This window comes from Cavia porcellus, unplaced genomic scaffold (genome assembly GCF_034190915.1).
Source record: "Cavia porcellus strain 051 isolate PalLab524CR breed Dunkin Hartley unplaced genomic scaffold, mCavPor4.1 scaffold_31, whole genome shotgun sequence".
Taxonomy (NCBI): Eukaryota; Metazoa; Chordata; class Mammalia; order Rodentia; family Caviidae; genus Cavia; species Cavia porcellus.
The window spans coordinates 41,570,292-41,596,166 of NW_026947514.1; the positions used below are offsets into that span (position 1 = coordinate 41,570,292).

A 25,875-nucleotide genomic window follows, 5' to 3' on the forward strand; every position below is an offset into this window, starting at 1 on the left:
AGAACCTTTTCCAGACCAAAAACTCTATAAAAATCTTTTAGAGCATCTCTTACTCTTTTCCACCTCTTGGTAGCTATAGAACCCTCTAGGGGGAACCAAGGGCACACTTTATGAATAAACTGAAAAAACTGCAACAATTCTTTTGTTCTAACCCTTACCCCTCTTGTCTTTAATGCCTTGCTAAGGCCTCCCACGAACAATTCATGTTCGCTCAATGCTTGACTCCTGTCCGGGAAAGGGGATGGGGTTGCTGTTCACTCACCATGACTCAGACGGCACATTGGGCAGTCATCTGCGCAGGCCTCGGCCTTGATTCAGTTTACTTTCACTTTCAGCCGGCATTGTTGGATGGCTCCCTCATTAACTCTCCTGTGCCAGGAGCCCCACATTGGGCGCCACTTGATCCGGCCTGCGGCTCAATCTGTGGAGTGTACCTGGAGGGGGAATAGGGATGATAAAGAACAGGGGGGAGACAGAGATGGAGACAAGTTGAGGAGTCCAATCAAGTCTCGTTTATTCAGAAAGAGGTTGCAGCTTTTATGGGCCAAGGGCGGGCTGGTGGGACAGGAAGAGGCTACAGGGTGGTTTCTGATGGGTCATCGTCATGTCCGGGTATGTGACATAAGCAGGAGAGGATTATGGGTAATGTAGGCAGGCACATTATGTGCCCACAGGAGAGAGGCAGGGAGGCAGCAAGGGGCTGTCACACTGCTCCCTACATTTCCCCCCGATGGTACTAGAGATTAAACCTAAGACCTCACACATGCTAGACAAATACTCTGGCACTGAGCTACATCTTTAGCTTATCATGGTTCAAGGATTATACATATTTTTTCTCAGAAATCCCTCTCAAAACCTGAGAATTTTTCCCTGCCTTACAAAACTAGTAAAAAGGTTTGTTTTAAAAAGATTTAAATGCATATCAAAGTCAACAAAAAATTTACAATTACCTGTTTTCTAAAGAAAATGCTCTAAAAAGTATGTGAGGAGGATCCCCCCTTCAATATTTTCTCATACTCTGCTAAATGTTTCCATAATGTCTGCCTCCACCAATACACCTTGAGCTCCATGAGGGGTGGGATCACACCTACCTCATTCACCATTGCATTTGTAGTATCTAGTGACTTTCACTGCTGTTGAGTGGCATACTTGAGGCTATAGGTGAATCTAGAAGTCACAGGGTTTACCACAGTGGACTTTAGGCAGAAAATAGGACTGGCAGGTTAAGTAAGGTTTAGGGAGCCAGCACCCATGATAACAAAGTAGACCAGCCCTGTAGCCCTACTTGTGCTCTACTGGTGCCTTTTACACTTTTCTTCCCATAAATGTAATATTTGTATTCATGAATTTATGGGCCAAGTATGTACTTTGTTGTTGTTATTCAATAAAATAATCAAATGGATTTTGAACATTCTTTTACAGTATTCTACATTTATTTTGTCTGCCTCATTTCCAGTCTTTTAAGTTAACTAAGTTAAGTGAAGTGATTCCTGTCACTTCACAGTGATGATCAACATGAAAAGTATACATAATCTGAAACTTACAGTGGTAGTAGATTTCAGGTTCTCTTGCTAATCTGAAGTGGAATTTACCCAGAAGGAATAGGATAATAGTATTCACAATAGCTGTAGGCCTGAACTTCCACTTCTAGCTCTCTTTTTTCTAATCTGTTACTGGCTGGACTTCTCTGACAACCTCTGGCATAAGACAGGTTGAATAGTGTAAACCTCCCACTATGATTTCACTTAAATCATGACCTCTCCACTATCTTTCCTAGTTCCTCCCCCAACTAACCTATATCCTTCTCTTGGCTACTACTCATGCCTTGGTTTGTATATAATATGCCAACACCCTCTACATTGTTCTCCCAGTGCATAATCTACTTCCACTAGTTTATTTTCATTACTTCCATGACTATTGTTCTGCAATCAAGATAAGTTAAAATCATGTTTGATGTACTTTTACTATATCATTGTTCATTTATTGGGCAATAATTCATTCAACAAAGATTTGCTGAACAACTATGTTGTAAGACTTTTTATAGGCAGTAGAGATAGAGCAGAAACAAAACAGGTAAAAATGTGTGGCTTTATGTAGCCTGCATTCCAATGGAGAGAAGACAATAAGCCATATAGAAGGCTAGATAAATGTTAAGAAAAGTAAAACGAAGACGATATGTGTGCTTGTATGTGCCTGTTGAGTGTTGATGTTTGTGTTGGTATCTGCAGGCATACATACATGCAATCTAAAATTGCATGTATAGAGATGGCCAAAATCAAAGGATAATACTTGAACAATGCCTGGTAGGAAGTACAAATAAGTTATAATGATGGGAAAGGATATGAAAGACAAAGGAAAAGCAGTGCAAATGCTGTGTAATGAGAAAGTTCTGGGTGTTTTCCAAGTTCAAAAAATACCTAGCTGGAGCACAGTAGAAAATCGCCAAGTGAAAGATGATGTCAAAAGAAGAAATAGGGGATGGTTACATCATGTAGGGCTTTGTAGGATGTTATATGGACTTTGGCTTTTGTTTTGAGTGCAAAAGGAAGCTATTAGAGGATTTTGAGTTGAGGAATGACTATATTTGATATAAACTTCATATGATCACTCTGGCTTTTTTGTGAAAAAACAGTCAAAATGAGGCCATAGCAGAAGCAGTTATGCATAAAATGATCACCTATTGTATCATACAACTGGGACAATTTTTTTAAGAAAAGGAACATCTTAATAATTATTTCAGGACAAAAAGAAAAAGCTGGAACTGTGTACAGGAAAACCAAGATGTATGGCCATCCTAGTCATAGACTATCATGATACTCAAAACAAGAATTCTTGGTGGCTTGGATAATGATGATGACAGCAAAGTAGGTGAGAGGTAGTTGCATTCTGTAGCACTCTGAGTGACTGAGGTAAGAAGATTTTAAGTTTGAGCTGGGTCTGGGCAACTTAGTGAGGAAGACCTAAAAGTTGGCTGGGGATATAGTTCAGTGAGAAAGCTCAGGTTCAATCCATAGCACTACAAACAAATTAATCAAGTAAGCTTTTTTCTTTTTCAAACTTGCACATCTAGACCTTTGTTCATGGTTCCTTGGTCCATGTATCAGGCTGCCAGCTCTTTATGGGTGCTCTTTCATTTATATTAGTGCTCTTTATGTGGGCTTTATCATTCATGCTTGCATTCTGTTTGACCTGTAGTCAAACAGAAAACTAAAAATGCTCAAATGAATAAATAAATGAATGCATGCTATTATGATTTTAGTCTCTAGACTAATTCTTGCAAACCTGTCAAACTATGAAAATCAGTTGTAATTTGTAGAACATTTTTAAAGATCTGAAGATGTACCATAGAATATATTCAGCAGGCTTATGAGGTACGGTTCATACATTTATGTTTTTAAAAGTCCCCAGATACTCCTGTTTGAGACACTTTGACTAATTGTCAAGTCTTAATCAGTTCAATGAGAAAGGAATCAGCTTTGTTATAAGCTCAAAAACCCAAAATTTTGGGGGGCAAACTGATCTTAAGACCCTGACCCCTTCCCTTGTGGCTTGCTCCCTGTAGCCCCTGGCTTGACTCAGCAGGAGGCTATGGTCTCACTTTGTAAACATCTTGAGTCTGTGCAGGAGAAGGGCACAGAGATGGTGTGAACGCTACACCCATCCTAGGGTGGGTAGCCTGCATACAATAGAAGAAAAGAAGCTGTCCCACTTTTTGCTCTTGTTGCTTTTGCTGTCTTCTGCCACTGTGAATGGTTGCTCCTCTGCCATGTCACTCTGCCTTGGAGCCAGCTCATTATAGACTAAAACCTACACAAACTGTGAGATAAATAAACCTTTCCTCCTGTAATCTTGGGTGTCAGGTATTTTGTCTCAGCAATGAGAAAAGTAACACAGCTTCTCTACCCTTTGCCTTGCTGCCTTGACTCCATAAAGATTTTTCATTTCTTTCCTTGTGTACCCCATTGCTCATGCTTCTTGATTTGGTGACACTAATACAGGACTAGAACCACTGGGCATTTTTTTCCTGTATCCAGCTATTTATGCACCAGGCAAGTAGAAGGCATCAATTTGGATCTTTTGGGCAGGCTAGACTTTTCTTTCTGTGACCTGTTGCAAGCTCTAGTGGGAATGCAGAATGTCAGCTTCCCTTTCTCTACAGGTTTACAGTAATCCTTTCCCCATGGCTTTTCCAGTAATATAACAGATATTTTCATCTCCGTAAAAATATCTTATTTTCAGTTGACTCCAAGCTTGTGAAGAAAATGAGGTATTTGCTTTCTAAAGACTGATCCTGTACTTTAAGTGTAATTTTATATAATCCGAGTGTTGAAATTTAAAATGCATATTGAAGGTTAAAATAATAATTCCCTTCCTATTATGGTAAAGTACAAGATTACTGTATTGTTATTGCATACCTATCTCTTAGTCACATGGGTACAACTGATAAAATTTTCGGCATGGCTAAAAAGATAAGTATGAAATAAAAGTGGCCTTTGTTTTAAGAATGTGGAGAGAGACTCCATGACCTTCAGGGTCTGGCATTCTCTCCACCCGACACATGGTGTGGGGGCATACATGTAGCTTAGGTTTGGGGTGGAGCCTAAGGGGCATTACTGATGCACAGTAGCCCATTGGAATTCATTTTGTGCCACAGGTAAATTGCCTAGAGTGGGAAAGATAGAGCCCCCTTGGATCCACCTCCCAGGCTCCCACCAGCTACAATGTCCCATCTGGGGTAAAATCTTTTTATTCCCATCTTTTGATTATTAGGAAAAAGGGTGGAGATTTTCTTTCTTTTACTGATTCCTGCTGAAAGGGGGCGCTGTACTGGGGTTTAGGAGTGTTGATGAGATGACAGTTGATGCCCATGTAGAAGCTGGTGCCAGGTGTTTTAATCAGGACAACTTTATCACTGGTGAATGCCTGTACATTAGATTGGAAAAACAAAGAGACAAGGTGTTATGAGGAGGCATGGCACTATCATATTTAAGGACCCAGGTGAGGTAGAAGGAAAGGTGCCTTAGATTTTGATATGTCATTTTATAAGGACTATGTTGAGGTAGAATCAGTGCCATGGGGAGGTAGAATTCTGAAAACTAAGTGTGGGGTTATGAGAGGTGATTATTTCCTCATCCGAAAGGGTAAAAGTTAAGAGGGTAAATAGGTAAGACTTGTCTCTGGTATGTATGATGTGGGAGATTTTAGGAAATACTGTTGAGAGTCCTGCTGTAAAAAGGATAAGAAATTAGGAACCAAATTGGATAACAAAACATGACAGCCGAGAGTTGTGGCTTTGAGGCCTTGGTGAGGTGGAGATGAGTGGGCAAAAGGATGGTTAGATTTAGGGCTGGGAGGGCACCACTTAGCCTGAGTGATGTGGAACCAGGATGGCAGTCTAGCAACTCTGACCACTGTTGAGGTTGCCCCGAAGACCAGGTATGGGCTGCTCCACCTTGGTTGTAGTCCTTGACAGGACTTAAGAGTATATCAGCAGTCTCCCTGGTTGTGAGAAAGGCTTTTATATATCCTGAAAAAGTACAAACAAAGGTGAGAAGATAAAATTTATCTGTCAGTCTTGACCAGGGTTGTGTCTGAGAAATTGGTGAATAAGAAAGGAAGGGGGTGCTATGTATCCCTGAGGAGAGGTTTTATTAGAGATTACAAGTGTAAGCTGTTGAGACCTCAGAGTGTCTGGGTCAGTCTGCATAAACACAAAGGAATAAAAAGGCATTTTTAAGATTTAGGACAGTAGAGTGAATGGTGGAGGGAAGGATATGAGAGCATAGTATAAGGGTTTGGCACCACTGGGTGGACTCGGGTAACAACACTATTGAGTATCTTAAGGTCTTGTATTAGAGGGTAAGACCCATCAGGCTTGAGTATCAGGAGAATAGAAGTATTATAGGGTAAATGGGTAGGTTTAAGAAAACCGTTGTCTAAAAGGCACTTAAGTATGGCTTTAAGTCCCTGTAAATGTTTGGAAGCTATGGGATCTTGGGGAACACAAGGAAAAATTGAAGGATCCCTGAGACAAATTAAAATAGGCACGGCATGGGCAGTGCAGGTGGGATTGGAGGTATCTCAAACTATGGGATCGACCCAGAGAAGACACCTGGAACCTGCACGAAATAGGCCGTATCTGTAAAGACTGCATAGGTTGGCAGTCAATACCCCCTATAGAGACTGAGGACTTAATACAGTGGCCTGAAAGTCCAGGAAGAACCCTATAATGGCTTCTATGTCCACAAGTATAGAGAATGTCTTACCTGAGGCCTCTAGTAGGACTTGGGACTCTGAGAAGGACACCTTAATGGGGGCTGTGGACCCTGAACCCTGTCAGTCTTCAGCAGCAAGTCCAAGCAGATCTGTCAGCGATGAATCTGACAGTGTTGGCATTTCCTGTGAGGGCTAGAACTTAGGATGGCTTACCCACTCTCTGGTGGCTAGGACAGTCCAGTAGCCTTGGGGTAAGGCCCCAAAGGAACACCAGGATGGGGCACTCTCTTGCCCAATTCCTTTTGCTGCATTCGAAGCATGGTCCATGGGGGCTCAGGCAGCTCCATCTTGTGTTGGTTTACCTGTCTCAGAGCTCCAAGTGTCACTGCTAAAAAATTAGATTGTTATTTTTTTTTATCTCTGTGGTTGAAAACACAAAAAGCCATCTTAAGAAGGTCTCTGTGGGGTTTGAGGGCCAAGGTTAGCCTTTCGTCTTGGGATCTGGTCCACAGTAGAAGGTATCTGTAGAATTAATTAAGTATTCAGGAGTCAAATACAATCAACAGGGTATTTATAATTTTAGTAATGGCTTCCCATAAGGAGGATAAGGTCCAGGGAATTTTAGGAACTGACATGTCATTTATTTGTCATATATAAGTATCTCTTTATGGTGTTAAAATGTCTAATCCCATCTGATTTTTGGAGGATGGCCTGTTTTATTAATTTTACCTTTTTATTTAGGAGAGAAATCAGCTAGCTACGGTGTCATTTAACGCCAGCTGAGTACAGTTAATTATGGCTCAGCAGAGGGTGGAGCTGAGGCTGGGAAAGGCTCAAGCCTGGCCTCTGCCCCAGCGTTGGTCTGTGTGTTTTGCATGCATCATATAACCTTTTTTCTGGAAAATATCTAGTGGTTCCCAGCAAAACAAATCCAAAAGGAATTTATCAATTTCATTTGTTAAACATCTAGAAGATTGATAACAGTACAGTGCAATATAGGCAGTAAGCTTAACAAAGAACATTAAATGGCTATCAACTATGAGTATTTTAACATTTGAATGCTGAAGAAATTTGTGAAACATCTCTAAGCGTATGTCTGGATCTGAAAGAAAACATTTGTTGCCATACATTACATAAATTTTTGTTTGAAAATTATTATTTGACTGGTTTATTCATGTTGGTCTGATTTGTATCTCTTGGCTGGAACACAAGAAAAAGACAGCAGAAACAATCTCTTGAAATAAGAATTGGCCCTTTTATTTTTCCCAAACCCGTCGGCCCGTTCAGAGCTGCATTGGCATTTAGAGTCCAACTTGCACTGAGGGGCAGGGCCTGGGACTGCTCGGGAGATGCGCAGGTAGGGGGTGGAGCGCGCAGGGTGGGCGGGGCATGGAGGTGGGGCACAGAGTGAGGGCCTAGAGCCGTTGCCCAGGCCAGGCCAATTGGTGCGCACCATGTATGCCCCGCCTCTAACGGCAGCGGGCCTCCTAACACTGTCTGTGTGTACCACCCCCAACACTGTCAGGGTGCACCTCCCCCGTCCTGGTGGGAAAGGTGGGTGGGCTCGCGGCATGGGGAGGGACTGAGAAATGGGTGAAGTGGAGAGGAAAGGTGGATGCTGAGAAAGCTTTGAAAGGCTGTAAAGAAAGAAGTTATCTCCTAAGTGTGGGGAGGGAGAGGGATCCTGGAGGAGCAGAAGGAGAGAAGGACACATTCTTAAAATAAAGGCCCAAAGATGGAGAGTTTCTGCAAACTTGTCATCAATGTGATCCTGGCAGTAAAAGATTGTTTAGTTTTTATGGTTTTCTTTAATCCAAGAGTACCCAGATTACAAACCAAGCACTCCAAAGGTGTGGTGTTTTGGGAAGGGGAAAAGATACTTCCCATGATCAAATCACAGTCAGGTGAGCCGGACCATGATCTAACCAGGTCAGGTCGTCACCTTAACCTCTTAGACTGAATGGTAATCGGTTCCAAAACTCATGTTTTTCGGTCGTCACCAAAAGGCACAAGTGGATTTTCTGTGGATTACAGTAACAGCTCTGCCCATGACAGATTACAGTAAAGGCTTTGCCTCGGGGCTCTAAGGGACGTTGGAGTTTAAAGGCTCTGCCTCAGGGCTAAGGACATGAGAGTGCCACTCAAGTCCAGGAACAGAAAGAAAACCCATGTGGGGCCTGGCCCAGCAATGAGTAATCTCTGGAGGTTGCTCACCTGTGGTAAATGAATTAGACCGGTGTTGTTTGCAAACCAGCGGCAACAAGTTTAGCAGCTGCCCTGTGTTGAGAAGTGAGGAATTAATCCAGTACACAGTCCAGTCCGTGAACGGCAGGGACTCAGACTGGGAAGTCTCAACAGTCTCTCCTCTGCCATTCCCAGTCAGGGAACCATCTGATAGAATTTTTTGCATGGCTAAAAAGATAAAAAGTATGAAATAAAAGTGGCCTTTATATTAAGAATGTGGAGAGAGACTCAATGACCTCTGGGGTCTGGCATTTTCTCCACCTGACACTTGGTGTGGGGGCATACATATAGCTTAGGTTTGGGGTGGAGCCAAAGGGGCATTACTGATACACAGGTAGCCCATCGGAATTCATTTCATGCCAAAGGTAAATTGCCTAGGGTTAGGAAAGGTGACCTCAAGATAGAGCCCCCTTGGATCCACCTCCCAGGCTCCCTCTGGCTACAGTGTTCCATCTGGGGTAAAATCCTTTCAACAACAATCACAGTATCTGTAGAAATTAGAGCCAGTTCTCACAGGACTCCTGAGTTTACATGTCATGGCTAATGTGGATACCTGCAACCTGACAAGAGGTCTTAGAAAAGAGAGACAGTGACAGCACTGCTATTAAATACAAGGAGCTTTGAGGCAAGTGCCAGCTGGGGCCAGCCCCACTCTGGTATCCCTGGAGGATGATCATTATGTAAGCCAACCTGCAAATCTGCAAATCTACCTCCTGAGCAATAGCAGAATTTAATGTTGTAAGCGGGGCATATTGCTGCACACCTCAAATTGCAGCATTCAGGAGACTCAGGAAAGAGGATTGCAAGTTTGAAGCCACCTTGGGTAACACAGTGAAACCCTGTCTTAAAAATAGAAAACAAGAAGAAAATACAAGAATTTAATTGTGTGAATACAGCACTAAATTACAATTAACTTTAGACCTCCATCAAAAATAAGCCGTTCTTGCTCTTGAAAACAGTGACTGGTGGATTGACAACTGATGGTCAACTTGTAACACCAGCTGAACTGAATCAGCATGGTGCTGGTGTGCATGGCCCACCTGAGGATTGTTGCTAACAACATAAAGGGAGAACTGGAGAGAAAGGATGGTATTGTTGGTTCTCCTCAACTCCTCCCCTTCCTCCTCCTTCATACTGAGGATTGAACCCATGGTCTTCACACCAAGTTACATTTCCAGACTTGTTGTATGTTTTAGTTGAGACAAGGTCTCACTAAGTTATCCAGGCTGGGCTCAAAGTTGCAATTTTCCTGCCTCAGGCTTCCAGAGTGCTGGGATTAAGGTGCATGCCACCATGTGTGACTCACAATGTTGATTTGAGCCTTACACCTCGTGATCCATAAAATAATCCTGAAATATGACCAGTTTTCTTTTACTAACCAAATTTGGTTAAGCTAAAATGAAGAACAAAAATCATGATTTTAAAGAAATCTCTATCCTTATTCTCACATCAAACACTTTTTATTAAATTTAATCATAATTGTGAAGCTCATTTAGACTGTTTCAGTAGCTCCTTGACTGGGCTCAAAAGGTAAAATAAACTGGGAAAGATGTTAGTGCCTTCTACAGTTGTAAGTCAAAAATAGAATAAATGTGATGAGTCCATGTGAGTTTTTCTGTGTTTGTGTGTGTTCTCTCATTGCAGATGTTCCTTTCCTCTCCAGATAGGTTTTATTTTTCTTATCATCTGTACTTTTTCCCAATTTAACTGTAGTGATGATTTAATTAATCTCCAATCACATATTGAAAGTCACAGTGCCTTAAACTGGCATTAAGAATTTTCTAACTGGATGTAAATTTAATGAAATAAAAGCTCATTTCTTCAGGGCCTCTACAATAATGTTTGATTTTGTCACTTTTTTTCAGTAGTTGTCTTTACCTCAGCCTAAATGAGTTCATGAGCATTAGTACTGTGACTTGATTAGTAGTGTGATTTGAATTTAAGAACTCAGATATGAGCTATGAGAGAGAAACCATGATGGACAGCCATAATGAATAAGTGTTTCAAATTAGGAGGACATTTCCCATCCATACCACATAGATTCAGCCCGAGTTGAGGGACCTTTCTGCCTCCTTCAGCCCCTCACACCTCTTCATCTGGTAACAGAAATGTTCTTTCCTGTGAGTAATTCATTCTACACAGAGTGAGGCTGACCTCACAAGCCTGGGGTGACAACCTTCCTGGATTGCCTGCTTTCTTGGTTTAGATGACCTTCAGTTTTTAAAAGAAACCTCCAAGGTTTCTTGGAATAGACGACCTTCAGTTTTAAAAAGAATTTGAGGCCATGTGGGATGAGCTGGTCTTCCTGATTCACATGACTGCATATTATTGCTCTCTGCTGTTGGTACATGGCCTGGTTTGCCCTGACTTTGGCATGAGGAAGGAATTAGAACTGATGAATGGAATTTCAACTTAATCTTTGGGTGACTGGGTGTTGTCTTTAGTTGAAACATCCTATTTCTGCCATTACTGGAAACAGGACCTTTTTGCATATGATAATTTCAGGCTTCATGGTTTGTTAGTAGTCAATAATTATTTTCTCTCCCATATCGTAGAACTTTGACTAGGTCATCTCACAGGGTAGAGCACAGGCAGTGGTGGATTTATAGTAATGGTTTGTGAAGATTTTGAGTCAGCTGAGTCAAGAAGGCTGCTGCCACAGCTATATTTTTCAAATATTAGTGACATGAGAATGGCTGGGAGTGACAAATTTACATATTTCTAAACTTATTTTCAGTGAATCTGTTTAGTATGTCTGAGTACGGGTCATAAACATGTGAAGCAATAACTTCAAATGATTCAAACAATTCTGGAGTAGTGTGTTTGTAAACCATATTTTAAGAAAAATTCCTCTGGGATATGTTCAGAAAATACACTAGAAGAAGGGAAGATCCTGAAAGTTTGGTTGTACTAAAATAAATACAGAAAAGATCATCTTTGTGGGTCTAAAATTCATTTTGGGCCTTTTATGTTGCATTTTGTTGTAAGCAATTTAGTAAGTATGAAAGTCAGAGTGCAGAACCATGAGGAACTACACATATACCCCACATATATCCCATAACCCCCCAACATGGTAGAGACTGTTGGAATTTAGAAGTGTCCAGTCAAACACGTCATAGGATGTCTGAGATTATGCTGGAGAATTGACCTTTATGTTTTCATATTTGGATTGATTCAGTTCAACAAAAGCCAGTATTGCTAGCACAACTCAGAGGGAGCCAGGTCTATGGAGTTGTAAGACAATTATCCCAAATGTAATTGTGCCCCAGTCCAATGTGTACCGAAAGATGGTATTTCATAGTTGCTCACTCTCACAGAGTGAACAGAGGAAGGCTCAGAGGACAAGGATCTGCACCGTATCCTAAGAGGGAGGGACACAGCCCATCAGGCTGAGGCTCCTGGCGTAGGATGACAATATCTACGGTGTTACGAGTGTGATGGAAGTCTCTGTACTTCTAGCATATATTGAAGGTTCTGTTGGCTTCCAGCTTTTGGACAAAGTACAGGAAACCTATCTGTCTGTGGGGCCAAAACACTAGCTCTGAGTCAAATGACAAGTCCTGAAACCTACAGGAAATTAGTAGGATAAATTATACTTAAAAAGAAGCCTTCAGTGAAACTATTTATCAAAATAGCTGGTTCTAAAAGCTGTCCATCAGTGGTTCCCAGGTCAGTGGGACCACAAGGCCATCACAGTGTTTTTCTCCTGGGGGTGTCATTTATATAAAGCACAATGGGCACAGAGACCATGGAGTATTTTTCATATGATCACACTGAGAGAAATATTAGGGGTAAGTACATTTGGTCACAGGCTATAAACCCTAAGGCTGCTGAGACTGGTAGAGCTTGGGAACGTCTGAGGTAACAGATGACTCCATGATATGCATCACACTATTCTGTGTCTCAAAATTGACCAAATCTGACTTTTCTACTTCCTTTCTGTACTTGGGGTTTACAAGTGGCGTAGTGACTGGCTGCCTAAATGCAAACAGGAGGAGAAAGCTGGAGTCAGACATCTTAACTGCATCAGTCGAAGGTGGTCCCAAAAGGGGCCACCAGTCTGAGAATCATTGCACAGACACCTGAGCTTGATGAGAAGTACACTGACTTGGCTTCTGTCAGGAGGCACAGTGATCATACAGAATCACAGATCTGTTCACTTAGGTTGCCCAGATGGCTGACTGTCCAGAATACCTGGAAACACATGATCTAAGTGGCTTTCTTCCAGTTTAAACTGAATGAGCTAAATACTAGGAGCAATCTAGGCCAAAATAAGCCAAGATTCTTCTGTGGCCCCTGAAGTTTCCAGGACAAGCCACCACCCCAGGCATACTTCAAAATGTACGCCCATTTAGATGTGAAAGTTTCCCCATAGCAACAGAACAGGAGACTATTATGTCCAGAAATTTTCATCTGTAACTCTCTGGGGAGTGGTTTATGAGGAAGCCAAAACTTCAAGGTTTTAACTAAAGCTAGAGCCATTGTTTGCATAAATAAATGATGAGGCGTTCCCCAACCCTCAGCTCACGTCCTCCAATGGGTGCTGCCCCTGCTGACAGTTCCTAATATATCAAACACTAGACAGTCGCTGTTTTCATCAGCCACTTCCAAGTCCTGGCAGAGCTTTTATTTAGACAGAACTTTTATTTCTTTCAAATTTTCTATAATGCTCAGGGAGCAAATGATAAGGGAATCAAGAGAAGAAGGTAATAGATTTCAGTCTTGATGATGTTTAACAATGCTAGGGCCTCCCTTTCCCATGGCCTTGGGAGGTTGTTCTCTTCTCTACATATAGGAAGTTAGGCAGAGATAGCAGGCACTGACAACCAAAACCCAGATCTCACAGCCTCTAGGTGCCATGTTTGTCTGTGAACCTCTCTTCCATTGGGGAACACAGAGAACAGAAAGCGAGGTGTAGAGAGAGCGATCCAGGTTTAGCTGGGAGGTGGATGAAAGACTTGCAAGGTGAAAGGAGGCTAACATGGAACCAGGCAAGACAAAGTCCCTAGAAATGAAGCCGTATTTTAGGGATAGCCCAAGTCAAGCAGAGATAAAAATGCTGAAGTCCGAACCACTTCATCACCAGAGGAAAAATCAAGTTCAAAGCCAGGACTCAGGCTGTCACAGACTTGGAAGTAGCTGATGAAAACAGCGACTGTTTAGTGTTCGATGTATTAGGAATTGTCAGCAGGGGCAGCACCCATTGGAGGATGTGGGCTGAGGATTAGGGAACTCATCATCATTTATTTATGCAATATATATATTAGGCATCTACTACATGCTGGTCACTTGTGTAAAGTGTGAGTGCAAACTAGTGAGAAAAACACACCCAATGATAACCATGCTTAACACAATTAGGAAGATGTTAATTTCTATGGAATCAAAACAAATGTAGTCAGTGTGTTTCAGTCTTCACAATGCTCTTTCACAGCAGTGTCCTGGAAACACGGCCCTACTGCTCTGCCTAGAATTACTCTTTCTAATGTTTTGTAGCCTACCTAGAGCTTTATTGACTGTGGCTGATTTTTATGACTTTTTTTGGCTTTCAATTAGATTGCATTTTTGTTCAGATAAAATTAGCACTTAAAATCTTGCAGACATTCATGCCTTAAGTGTCCTGCATGGGCACAGTGTTAAATACACTTTAATTCTAAGATAACTTAGTTCTCAGAAGCTCAACTTTCTGTAACTGTATAAAAATGCCTTCCACTTGTGGTAGTTGGAATGCAAGCATTGCCATTTAGGCTTTAGAGAAGCCAATACTTAATGTTAGATCAAAATAAGATTGAAGAAACATTTAAAACTTGACCTTTCAAGTAATTTAGAACCATGGAGAGTATTGATTATATCTTCTCTATTCTAATGAATAATTTACATAATAATAGGTGGTGTTTGTCAAGCACTGTGTTTTAAATGCTAAATTATATGCTTTATACTATTACTTCATTCAGCCTTAAAAACAGTTCTGCAAAGGACAGGATTTTTCTGCTTTTGCAGATGAGAAAACTGAGGCAGAAAGAGTGGTTTACCTTAAGTCTAACATAAACAGACAGAGCTGGTAACCAAACCCAAACACCCTAATAACTGAACTCATCCTAAATGTGTGTCTCCATAATAACCTCCATACAAATCCTATAAGGGCTCTATTATGACTGCTCTTTAACAGGCTATATTATTATTCCTGGCATTATTATCAGAAACGGAGGCTCTGGGGGTGCTATTTGTCTGTGTTGAATAGGCTGGAGAGTCACAGTCTGAACTCAGGAAATCTCATGCCACCATTCTGCTCTACTGTATTACAAGTGAAGTAGGGTCTCAGATCCTCCACACCTCAGAATCCCTAAGCAACCTCACACTATTCCACCCAGAAGGCCAATTTCACATGATTCTCTTTATCTGTTTGTTTAGGTTAATGATGTGTACCATGACCAAGTAGCAGTGGGATAACCACCGGCTCCTTTTAAACATTAAATTCCAATGAAATCATTAAAAAATGTTTAAAATGGACATCTTAAAAGGCTTTGTGGGACTGGGAGTTTAGCTCAGCGGCATAAGCACCTGCTTTACAAGTGCACAGTCGTGGGTTCAATCCCTGGTACCAAAAAAAAAAAAAAAAAAAAAAAAAAAAGGTTTTGTGTGTGAAAGTTCAAGTTGATTATTCACTTTACTCTTATTTCCTTTCATAGAGGGCACAGGATGTCTTTGATAAAGAGCTGCTGAAAAGCTCTTTGGTAATGCTGGAGTTTTCCATTTGAAGAATAAGAATTTAACAAATCTGAGTAAAACACACTGTTGTACTAAAATGCTAAAAAACTAAAATGCAAAGTTAAAAAGATAGTTATTAGCAAAAATAGTTAAAAAGATAGTTATTAGCAAAAATAGTTAAAAAGATAGTTATTAGCAGAATTGTCATTCTGTGCTGTGCTTATTACCTTGGTAACCATGTAATTGATGCACCAATCGCATAGTTATAGATTAACTAACTGTTTCGTCATGCTGTTCTGTATGCGTTGTCCCCTGAGTAACCTGTTTGCTGTGTCAACTTTTGTTGCCCTTGTAAGAGACAAATGATGCTGTGTCAACCATTGTTCCCTTTATGACAGACAAATGTTCCTGGAATTGGCAGACCCAGGGCTATGAATTGGCTAACCACCCACTGTGAAATGCCTCTGACCTCAAGCAAAGGGGAACAAAGGCCCACCTTGTTTCTGTTTCTCATTGCTATGTGCTTAATGGTCAATGAGCTAATCATAAATGAGCTATAAAAATCTGTCAAAATTCTAACCCAGTTGCACAGCTTTGCAAACTCCATCTGCACTGTGCCACTGGTACCAGCTTAAATAAAAGCACTTCTTTTTAAAAGATGTCTTGACCCTTCTTGACAACAGACAGCATCACAGGGCTTGTTTTTTGGGTACAACCCCCACTAAAAGATTATAATGGAAGTCAGATTTGGAAAAATCAATACAAATTATAATTAGGCTTACACATAAGTTTTCTTATTCTCTTGAAAGTGTCCTGGCTAGCTTCATGCTTTAGAGGTGACTCTGTCTCAGACTTCACTGAAAAGTCACAGGCCATCTGACAGGAACCTTCCTTCTCTGTAGCTTGAACCTTTTCTCAATATTCATCTCCCTTGTGTTTTCTTTTCTTTTTATTTTTTCCTCTTTTTCTGAAAAGTAAGTTGCTTACATTCTAAATTTAATACTTGCCCTAAAAATACTAGAATAGTGTTAGGGGAGGGTGCTTTCCTCTTCTAGATGGAACTGGCAAGACTTGAAAGGTCAATTATAGGCTGTGGATTAAGAGAAATACTGAACTCAGTTTCAGAGGCAAATGTTAGGCATCTGGTGCAAAGATACTCTTTGAGTCTACAGAGGTGCCATCAGGGTTCAGAGTCCAATGAAAGCAGGAGCATAAAAAAATGGAGCTCGGATGACCCCAGGTGAAATGGTTTAGACTTCAGGCAAGGGAGTGAGTGAGTCATGGGTTCTCCTGCCTGGGTTATGGGAAGGTTGGGTGAGCAGTAGATGTTGATTCCATCCTTACCCACTAGCATCAAAGATTTTTCTCAGTGAACCTATAGGTTCCTCCAACCCATTGTATCCTTACCTTTCCAAAAGGTCATCATTTCCCTTGTTTTCTTTACTTCAAGCAAATGTTGCCCCCGGATATGAGTGCAGCCATTTTGATCAATCACCACGCCCTGTGGCTCTTCATGGCCTACACACTTGGAACACCCCAGCCTTGAAGCTCCTCCCTTGGCTGCACTCTGTTCTCATCTCCTCAGCTGCTTTCATTGCCTTCTTTGAATTGTTGGTATGTATTTCTTAAGGACATGCTTTTGGCTACTTTTTAACAATCTCTCCATTCTCCCCTGGGAGATACATCCAAATTCATGAGTTGGATTATTCTTTCTACATGGGTGACTTCTGAATCCAAATTAGAAATTTTTACCTTGACCTCAATGTTCTAAATTCTTGATCATTGGGTGGACTGTCTTTCTTCCCATATCCAATCAGATATCAAGTTCTGTTGACCAACATGTTGCTACTTTTCCTCCAATCCATTTTAATTTCTATGATCTTTTTATGAGTAGCATTTGCTACATCGCTCATTAAAACTCTTCTAGGAACTTTGAATTTGAGCCTGATTTCTATTTTATTTCCTACTTTGCTTACCCTTTGCTCTAGAAAAAGAAACTGAATCACTCTTTAATGTAAGTCTCTACAGTTTCTTTTTCCCATATCTTACCTCTTCTTTTAGACAAAAATGATTTCTATTCATCATGTACAAATCCTGTGTCTTTCAAAGTCTAATTCAAACACCTCTCTTCCCAAGAAATTTTTTCTTGATCTCTCCAGATGGAAGTAATCTTTGTATCTTCTGATCTTCCATATTACTTCATCTCTGCCCTTTTCTTAATTCATATGACTTTATAGTTTGGATTTTGATTATTTACATGTACATTTTATCTTCATGGTTTGCATATATCTTGAAACATCACTCAGAGTCTGGCATTTAGTTTGGCATTTTCAAAGTACCTGGTATAAGTATTTCAACACTGACTTATATCTATAATCAAATAGAACCACAGTGAAGTAAATGACCGACAGCTCAGTACATGTTATAAACACAGATAAAGTAGAGTTGATAGGGTCCTATTTACTCAGTGACACTAGTAGTCAAATTACTAGTAGTAGACAGTCCATATTTATTGTGAGACATATGAAGTTAAAAATTCAGGCCGTTTCTTGCTCTTTTGTATCAACATTTCCCCAACTGTCTTTGACATTCTATATTAAAATTCACATAGTTAAGTACAAAAAACCCCTCAATTTAAAAATAGACATGGTGCCTAAATACACAATTTTCCCAAGAAAATAAACAAATGGCCGATAAATATGTGAAAAGATTTTTCATATCTTTCGGCCAACATCAGGGATATGTAACTCAAAACTGCGATATGATATATTATACAGTATTAAGATTCCCATATTTTGAAAACAACAGATAATAACATATTGGCAAGGAGTATGGAGAAGTTGGTGCCCTTGTATATTGTCAATGAGGTTTTTATTTTTGAAAATTTACAGGTCAGTTTATTAACTTCAGTAATAAAAAATCAAAAGAATACTCTCTTGCAAATTAGCTTTTCTTAGAAAAAAATCCTCTATGCAGAGCCACAGATCCTGTGGTGACTGACCAACTTCCATACCATTTCCAGCTTCCCTTGAAAACTATGTATCAGATATACCATGACTAGGATCTGTTTCTAATAGCCATTTGCCACTTTATCTTCTCCTGTTTGTTCTTTCATTCATTTCTTTTCAATTTCCAAGGGTTTTGCATCAAACTTGGCCTTCCAACTTGTGAAACTCTTGGTTGCAACAAGAATGCCATGGAATAACTGACTTTTTGCTATTCCTGTTTCTCTTTAATCTCTCTTCTAGTTTTTATTTGATCCATTGTTTCATTTATTTCTTGCACAGCTTTTGCTAGTGTAAAGATCATCAACATACCAAGATTTTCTTCAGCCTGTAATGCCAATAAATTCTTGAGACACTATTTTCTTCTAGATTTTCCTGAGAGAATATTTAACCCAGGGAAGTTTACCTGAGTATTTCTCACTATATATAACCTTGATGGTAGTCTTCACAACTACATCATTTTCTCCAGCCTCAGATGTCACAGCAAAGGCATAGCCAGGTGAATTACAAATCATACTGGGCAGTGACCTTGTCAAGTGCAGCACACTGAAGGTGAATGTGGTATCGGGAGAATCCCTTTATATTTTGGAAGGCTGGCTTTGAGGAGAATTGGATTAATGAAACTGAGGAGTTGAGTAATGACTCAGAGCCTTCACCTCAGTTGTGCTGCTTTTCCCTGTAATCTGTTTTTGGCATCACTGATGCCCATAGGCCTGCATTGGCTGCTGCACTGGTACAGGTGCAGGGTCCAAGCAGCAGTTATTATTTATTTATTTATTTATTTGGTACCAGGGGTTGAACTTGAGACCTTGCACTTGCCAGGCAGGCACTTGTGCCTCTGAGCTAAATCCCTGGCAGCAGTCAGATTTTTAAATGGTACAGTTGATTTGAAAGATATCCTGACAGTTCCTCAAATAGTTAACCTTAAAGGCCTCAAAGGACTCAGCTATTATTATTAATTATTATTATGATGATTATTGTGTTACTTAGGATCAAATCTGAGGCTTTATCCATGCTACATGAGCATTCTTCCACAGAGGTATACACCAGCCTTGACCCAGCAATTCTAATTTTTGCTTTATAACCAACAAAAATGAAAACATGCCAAACAAAAATGTGAACATACTTAGGTGCACTATTTGTAATAATCAAAGGAAGGAGATAACCTAAATATCCATCAGCTGATGAATGAATATACAACTTGAAGTATAGCCATACAATGGAATATTATTCATCAACTAGAGGAATGGAACAAGCTTTGAAAATGTTACAGTAAGTGAAAAAAAATCGGTCCCAAAAAGCCATATGTTGTATGATTCCATTTATATGAAATAGTCATAACAGGCAAATCTATAGATAGAGAATAGATTAGTTGATTGCCTAGGACTGGATTTGGAGTTCAGGGTAGGTTAGGGAATCACTTCTAGTGGACAGAGTGTCTTTTCAGAGTGACAACATTGTCTTAAATTGCTTGTGGTGATGGTTGCACAACTCCAAAACCTTGGAATTATATGCCTTAAACTGTACAGTGAGTTATATCTTAATATAACTGTTATTAAAAACAGCAATACAATTTACTGAGGAGCACATAAGCTTCCCAATTTATTAGTCATCAATAAATTAACAAGTAAAACTAACATGAGATATCCTATCTCTTTATGAAATAGGAAATTCAATGTGTGAGTGTGTGTGTATGTTAGGTGATATCCTAGTGGGTGTATACCGTAAACTGTAAAGCACTATAGAAAGGCAATTTACCTCTGTCTTTATATTTGATTGCTTTTGAAGTTCAGGATACTCTTTGCACTGTTTTTGTTGTGTCTACAGCAAGGGCAATTGAAATTACAGCTCTCCTATTTCATATATTTGTCCAAGGTAATAAAACATATTTGTAGTCTTACCCAAATACATTAACAATGAAGAAAGCTGTGTTCAATGAAACGTGATACCCTTCCCACTTCCCACTGGCAGTAGGCCGCCAGGAGACTCTGTTTTGTCCCTAGTTGGCAGATGAGGCAACAGCAACCACTCTCCCCTGAGAGGAGCATGCTGTGTTCTTGAAATGTCCTGGAGCATTGCTGGGCATTGTGGTGGACTCCTGGAGAACACACAGTGTCTTAGGCCTGAGTCTGCAGCCTCTACCAACTAGTTTCAATCTAGATATCTTCTCCCTGCAGAGGAAATCAAGGACTCTTTTCCCAGCCAATTCCAATAGTGTCTACACACTGCATAAAAATGAAGGTCATTTTGCAAATGATCTGAATTCCACTTAGATAAATTAATCCCATATTGACCACATACGATGATTTCAGAGAAATCTGAGGCACCACAGTGTGTCTCATCTTCTTTAAGCTGATGTTTTTTAAGTCAAACTTCTAAGTCGATGAGAGTGACTTCACAAGAGTATGGCCTAGGTGGATGCCAATACAGGTAGAAACTTGAGCCAGAGAAGGTAAATGTGTGGTGTGTGTTGCCTGCCTCCTTCACTTGCCTGAGTGTAGCTGCTACTTATACCCTTCTACCACTGTTTCTTACAGAATCTGAGTGTGGCCCATGACACTTTCTCGGCACAAGCCTCCCAGCAGTCACTGCTTAGCAATCAATGGGTCCTACTCGCCATTTCTGAAGTAGGCTGTTCCAAGTTGAAGTATGTGTGTATTTTTGCCCCAACTACTTTAAGGAACCTTTGAAATACCTTATCTTTATATCTAGTTTACTTTTCAGAATATAGAAACTACAAACAGAAATCAGGGTAATTATCAAACATTCTTTATCTAACTTGCTTTAAATACCTGAAACAGTCACCACTAACCCTTTGTCTATAAAAGTAAATGTAAACACGTGGTCACAGCTGGAGCATTAGAAGTCACTTCTTAAAAATAATTTGGTATGTGCTATTATAATTTAAATTGATAATATATTATACATGTGCCAACCACTTAGTGCTCTCCTAAATCCTATGCAAAGGATTAAAATCTCCAGGCTATAGCTGAGGAACCTGAGACACACACATTCAGTAACTTTTGAGCCTAGAAAGATTTCACCTTGGTTAAGGTTTGTTCGCCTATGTTAATTACTTTTCTCTTATTGCTGGGACAAAACACCCAATACCCAAAATGAAGGAAGGAAAAGTCTATTTAGATCTCAGTTGTGGAGGTCTCAGTCCATAGTCAGCTGGCTCCAAGGCGGGTGGCATGGCAGAGAGGCAAACACTTCAAGGCAGTGGCCAGAACAAAAGGCGTGAAGCAGGCCTCTTCTCCCTTACACTGCACACGAGCCACCCCCACCAGCATGGGTGTAGTATTCACAAAACCTTTGCCCCCTCCTCTTGCACGGGATGAGGATGTTTACCAAGTAAGGATCCTGGCTCCCTGATGAGTCTCTCAGTTAAACTTCTGAACTTCTCAAGTCGGCACAGTGTATCAAGCATAACAGCATGGCGCTTTTCTGTTAGTTGCCTACACCTCTTTTCCCCATCTTCCAAGATTTGATGCAGCTAGGAAGCTAGAACTAAATAAATGCTTCCCACCCCAGTCTTTCTTTTGATATGAGGAGCAGAACTTCTTCAAAAATAAATGGGGCCTAAAGAGAAAAATACGATTCTTTTGTTTCAACTCTTTTTGCTAAGAATCTGTTAAAAGTGACCACCTTATTTTCCCTGTCTCAAAAGCTCTGTTGCTTGGGATCAAACCCAGAGCCTCATATATGCTAGGCAAGCAATCTACCACTGAATGAAACCTGCAACCTTCCACACTGCATTTCAGCAGAGTAAAAAAGCATAATTTCTCAAAATGGAATCATCAATTTCCTCCAGTGAGTAAAATCTAAAGGTGCTTAACTAGACATTTCCTCCACATAGTATCAAATTGATCAGAATCCCATGAAACATGGAGTGGAACTAGAATCATATCCCAAAACTCTGTAACTTTTTAAACATAAGGTAGCTAAGAGGCTTGGATAGGCCTTCCAGTTTTTAAATGATTTTCATCAGTGTTTCTCAGACAAACTAACATACTCTGTATTATTCTATATGTAACTCCCTCCCCATGACAATTCTCAAATATTCAGTGCCCATTAATAATCATTTAATGTTACATCATTAGTTTTTTCTGTGTTCTTGGCATGTTAATAATGAAATCCAGAGATTCCCATCTGATATATCTACTTCTTTAGGCCATTCTAAATAACAGACCTGAAAAATGGTTCCAAGTATCCCTTAATTACACAAGTGGATAAACTCCATGGAAAGATGCCAGTGGAATGAACTTTTTATGTTAATGATTTAAGTAGGCTTTTATTTTTATAGCAACATTTAAAAAACCTTGAGGATTCATGATAATCAAGAATTTGTTACATTTATAGTTTTATAGGTTTATTGAACATCTGACATACATTAAATTACCCATATTTATAGTGACAATTTGATGAGTTTGTGAGCCATAAAATAAAGCTGATGAACATGTGATTTGAGATAATTTTTAATACATCAATAATGTAAAATTTTGATGACCCTTTGGTCTCCTTGGGCATCCGGCATTAAAAGGCCATATTCATTGCTTAGTGGCCATATTTTCTCCCATTTATTGCCACCTTTTGAACATTAGTGTACTAGTAAAGAACAGATTCAGCTGAATCTGCGGCTTTCAATTTTAGCATTTCTGAGGAGCCCCTCAGTGGTGCTGAGTTTGGCTGGTACTGTCCCGACTGTGCAAATGTCAGATGGGCGTCCACGCCCAGCAGTGTCGTCTACAGCTCACCGCCATCTTCCTAGAGCAGGCGCCTTAAACAAGCCTATTTCTTGATCTTATGTGTGCGACTTCAGTTTTTCAAAGCACATCATTTTATAAACAATTTAGGAATCAATAAAATACAAGGCTCGTTGGAAAAGGTGGGCCCAAGTATGAAGTGATAAAAGACAAACTCGAGTCCTCAAGTGTCTTCCCTTCTATGAAACAACAGTGGAGGAAAAAGAAAAGAAAGGAAGAGAAAGAAAGAGGAGGAAGAAGTGGGGTAGGAGCAGAAACAGAAAGCATCTTGGAGTGCCCAGCTTCTCATAAAACAGCCTCTGCACAGAGTTTGTAAGATTCTGGCTGACTGTTTCTGAAAGGTGACATAGCTACTTTAGTTCTGCGTACTGACATTCTATTTGTAGTCAGGTCAGGTCAAGTTAAGGCTGGAAAACTTGCTTGCCTTTACAAATTTCTGGAGCTTCTCCAGCAAGCTCATCTTTGTACTGCACTATTTTTAGCTCTGTGTTCTGAACAGTTTAAGGATTCAGGATTAGATCTCTGGCTTGTGGCTTCCCTGGTCCCATTCCCCACCAGCCTCTCCTCCCAGCAGACACTGGTCACCCTCAGAACTATGGCCCCCTGGTCTCCAGCCTCCTTTTTTGGCCTCCTTTGTAGGACAATGGGGTCTTAACTTCTAGAGTTGGGGGTAGCTGCCCCATCATTCAGGGTGCTGCTGGAGGCTCATTTTCTGTTAGACCTCCCAGTGCTCAGCCCCTAGGGAAGGCAAGGTTCGAAAGGAGACTGCATCCCTGGAACACAATAGGCCAAGGTAGTTCGAGAAGCATGGCCCAACCAGGCAGGTCATTTCCACCTGTGTAATATAGCAAGCTGGGTAGCTGGAGCAACGCGGGAGAGGGGAGGAGGAAGATATGGAGGGGGAGAAGAAAGAAGATAATGAGAGGGAGAAGCAGGAGCATAAAGATGTCCCTGGAGGACGGGTGGGACGGGAAGAGGAGCGGGAGCAGGAGGAGCCGAGGCTCCCGGAGCCGCAGGCTGAGGTGCGGCTGCAGCGCGGAGACTCCGCAGCTCCGTCCCGGAGCCCCGGTGAGGACCGCAGCGCGCGCCCGAGCGCCCGGCCCCGCTCTCCGCCCCGCCCCGCCCCGCCGCCGTCGCCGCGCCGGGTCCGGGTCTCCAGACATGGCCGCGCCGCCCGAGCTGCGAGCAGCGCTGCCGCCGCAGGCCGGCCCGGGCTCCCGGGGCTTCGGGGACCGCGGGGAGGGCGAGCGCGGAGCGGGGCCACCGACCGTAGCCGGGGCGGACGCCGGGCTGCGCGAAGCGGCGCCGTGGGACCCGCGGCCACAGGTGAGCCGACGGCGGGCCGGCGTGGGGACCCGGGCCGCGCGGTGACCGCGGCGGCGACCCGAGCCCGGGCGGCAAGAGCGGAGGCCCCGTCGCCTCGGTTTCGGGAGCGCTCGCTGGACTTCGGACGCCCTCGGCTCCGCACTCCGCGGCGTTCCGGGCGCGTCCCCTCCCTGATTTGGGATCTGGCCGCCCTGTCCAAGCCTTTCTAGCTGGTCGCGGGGCCCCGGCCCGGGAGAGCGGGAGGCGTCTCGCGGGGCTGTGGGCTCCGGGGCGCGGGGTGCCGAGTCTGGGGCCTCGCCGCGCTGCGCCTTGCGGCTGCTGCGGAGACCCCTTGTGGAGCCACCTACTCCAGGGTCACGTGGGGGCCTCGGGCTGTGTTAACTCCGCTCCACTACGGAGCTGTGCCCTGGGGCTGGGAGAGGACGCACTGGGTAAGACCGGTCAGTGTTCTGCAGGGAGGGAAAAAGGGACGACCTGGAGAAGGCAGGCAGAGGAGGAGAGGAGGAAAGTGAAAAGAAAGAGGCTCAAACGGGAAAATCCCGTTTGTCATATATTTTGTTATAAGGCGAGGGTTGAATCCAAAAACGGCTCAACTTCTGCACCCAGATGAGAAAATAAAATTCCCTATAATTGCAAAAGGAGGTGGCAGAGGTAGTTTCTGTTATTACCACTCTTTGCTGAGGACTGCCTACCTTCAGAGCTTTTAGCTGCCATAATCAGTATAAATCATCTTTATAAACATTGCCTGCCTCGCTTTCGTTTCACCCAGTTAGTGGAGGGAAGAGAAGGGAAGGCGATAAGTGCCCGGTGTAGGTAACCTGCTGTCCACTGAAATGAGTTCCAGTACAGGACACGCTTAGAATGTAGGATGTGTGGGGTACAGTGTGATGCTTGGATGTAGTCATGGTTGTGGGATGATTAAATTAAGCTACATCACCATTATGCTTTTTTTTTTTTTGTCTTTTTCCTTTTTATCGGTACCGGGGATCGAACTCACGACTGCCTGCTTGCAAGGCAGGCGCTTATGCCGCTGAGCTAAACCCCCAGCCCCCACCATTATGCTTTTTTATGCTAAAAAATCTAAAATTCCTTAGTGATTTGGGCATATGCAATGCATTGCACAGAATGGTGACTAGAATCAACGCATTTACATTAGCATTATTCTTATAAAATACTTGATTTTGTTAAATATCTTGGGGTTTCCTATCCTAGGTAACCAATGTACTAATAAAATCAATCATGATACTAAGTTTGGAGTGGGAGGAGAATGAAGGGATAAACGTTTGAGTGGAACAAGCATATTTTGAATATATAGAAATATTAAATTTATAATTATTGCTTGAAAGAATTCCATATAGATAGATAGATAGATGCTTACTGTTTTAAATCTGTGTCTTCTTATGAAGTAGACTGAATGGGTTGCTATAAGAGACTTGAATGCTGAAAATGGTAGCCAAGTAAATATCTGTATCTTGAAAAATCCAGATGAAAATCTGAACCAGCTTCCCTGCCTGATACTTTAACAATTCCGTTGTTATAAACAAAGTCAGCAGGTGACTCCTCAGCTGCCTCAGAGACAAAATGCAGTGGTATTCTATTAAGCACACTGTGTT

The 25,875-nt window shown here is 41.6% G+C and overlaps 1 pseudogene; it reads right to left on the minus strand.

Annotated features, from left to right (window-relative positions):
- Positions 1 to 12,281: 12,281 nt before the first annotated feature.
- Positions 12,282 to 18,685, minus strand: LOC100733425 (RWD domain-containing protein 1-like; annotated as a pseudogene).
- Positions 18,686 to 25,875: the final 7,190 nt, after the last annotated feature.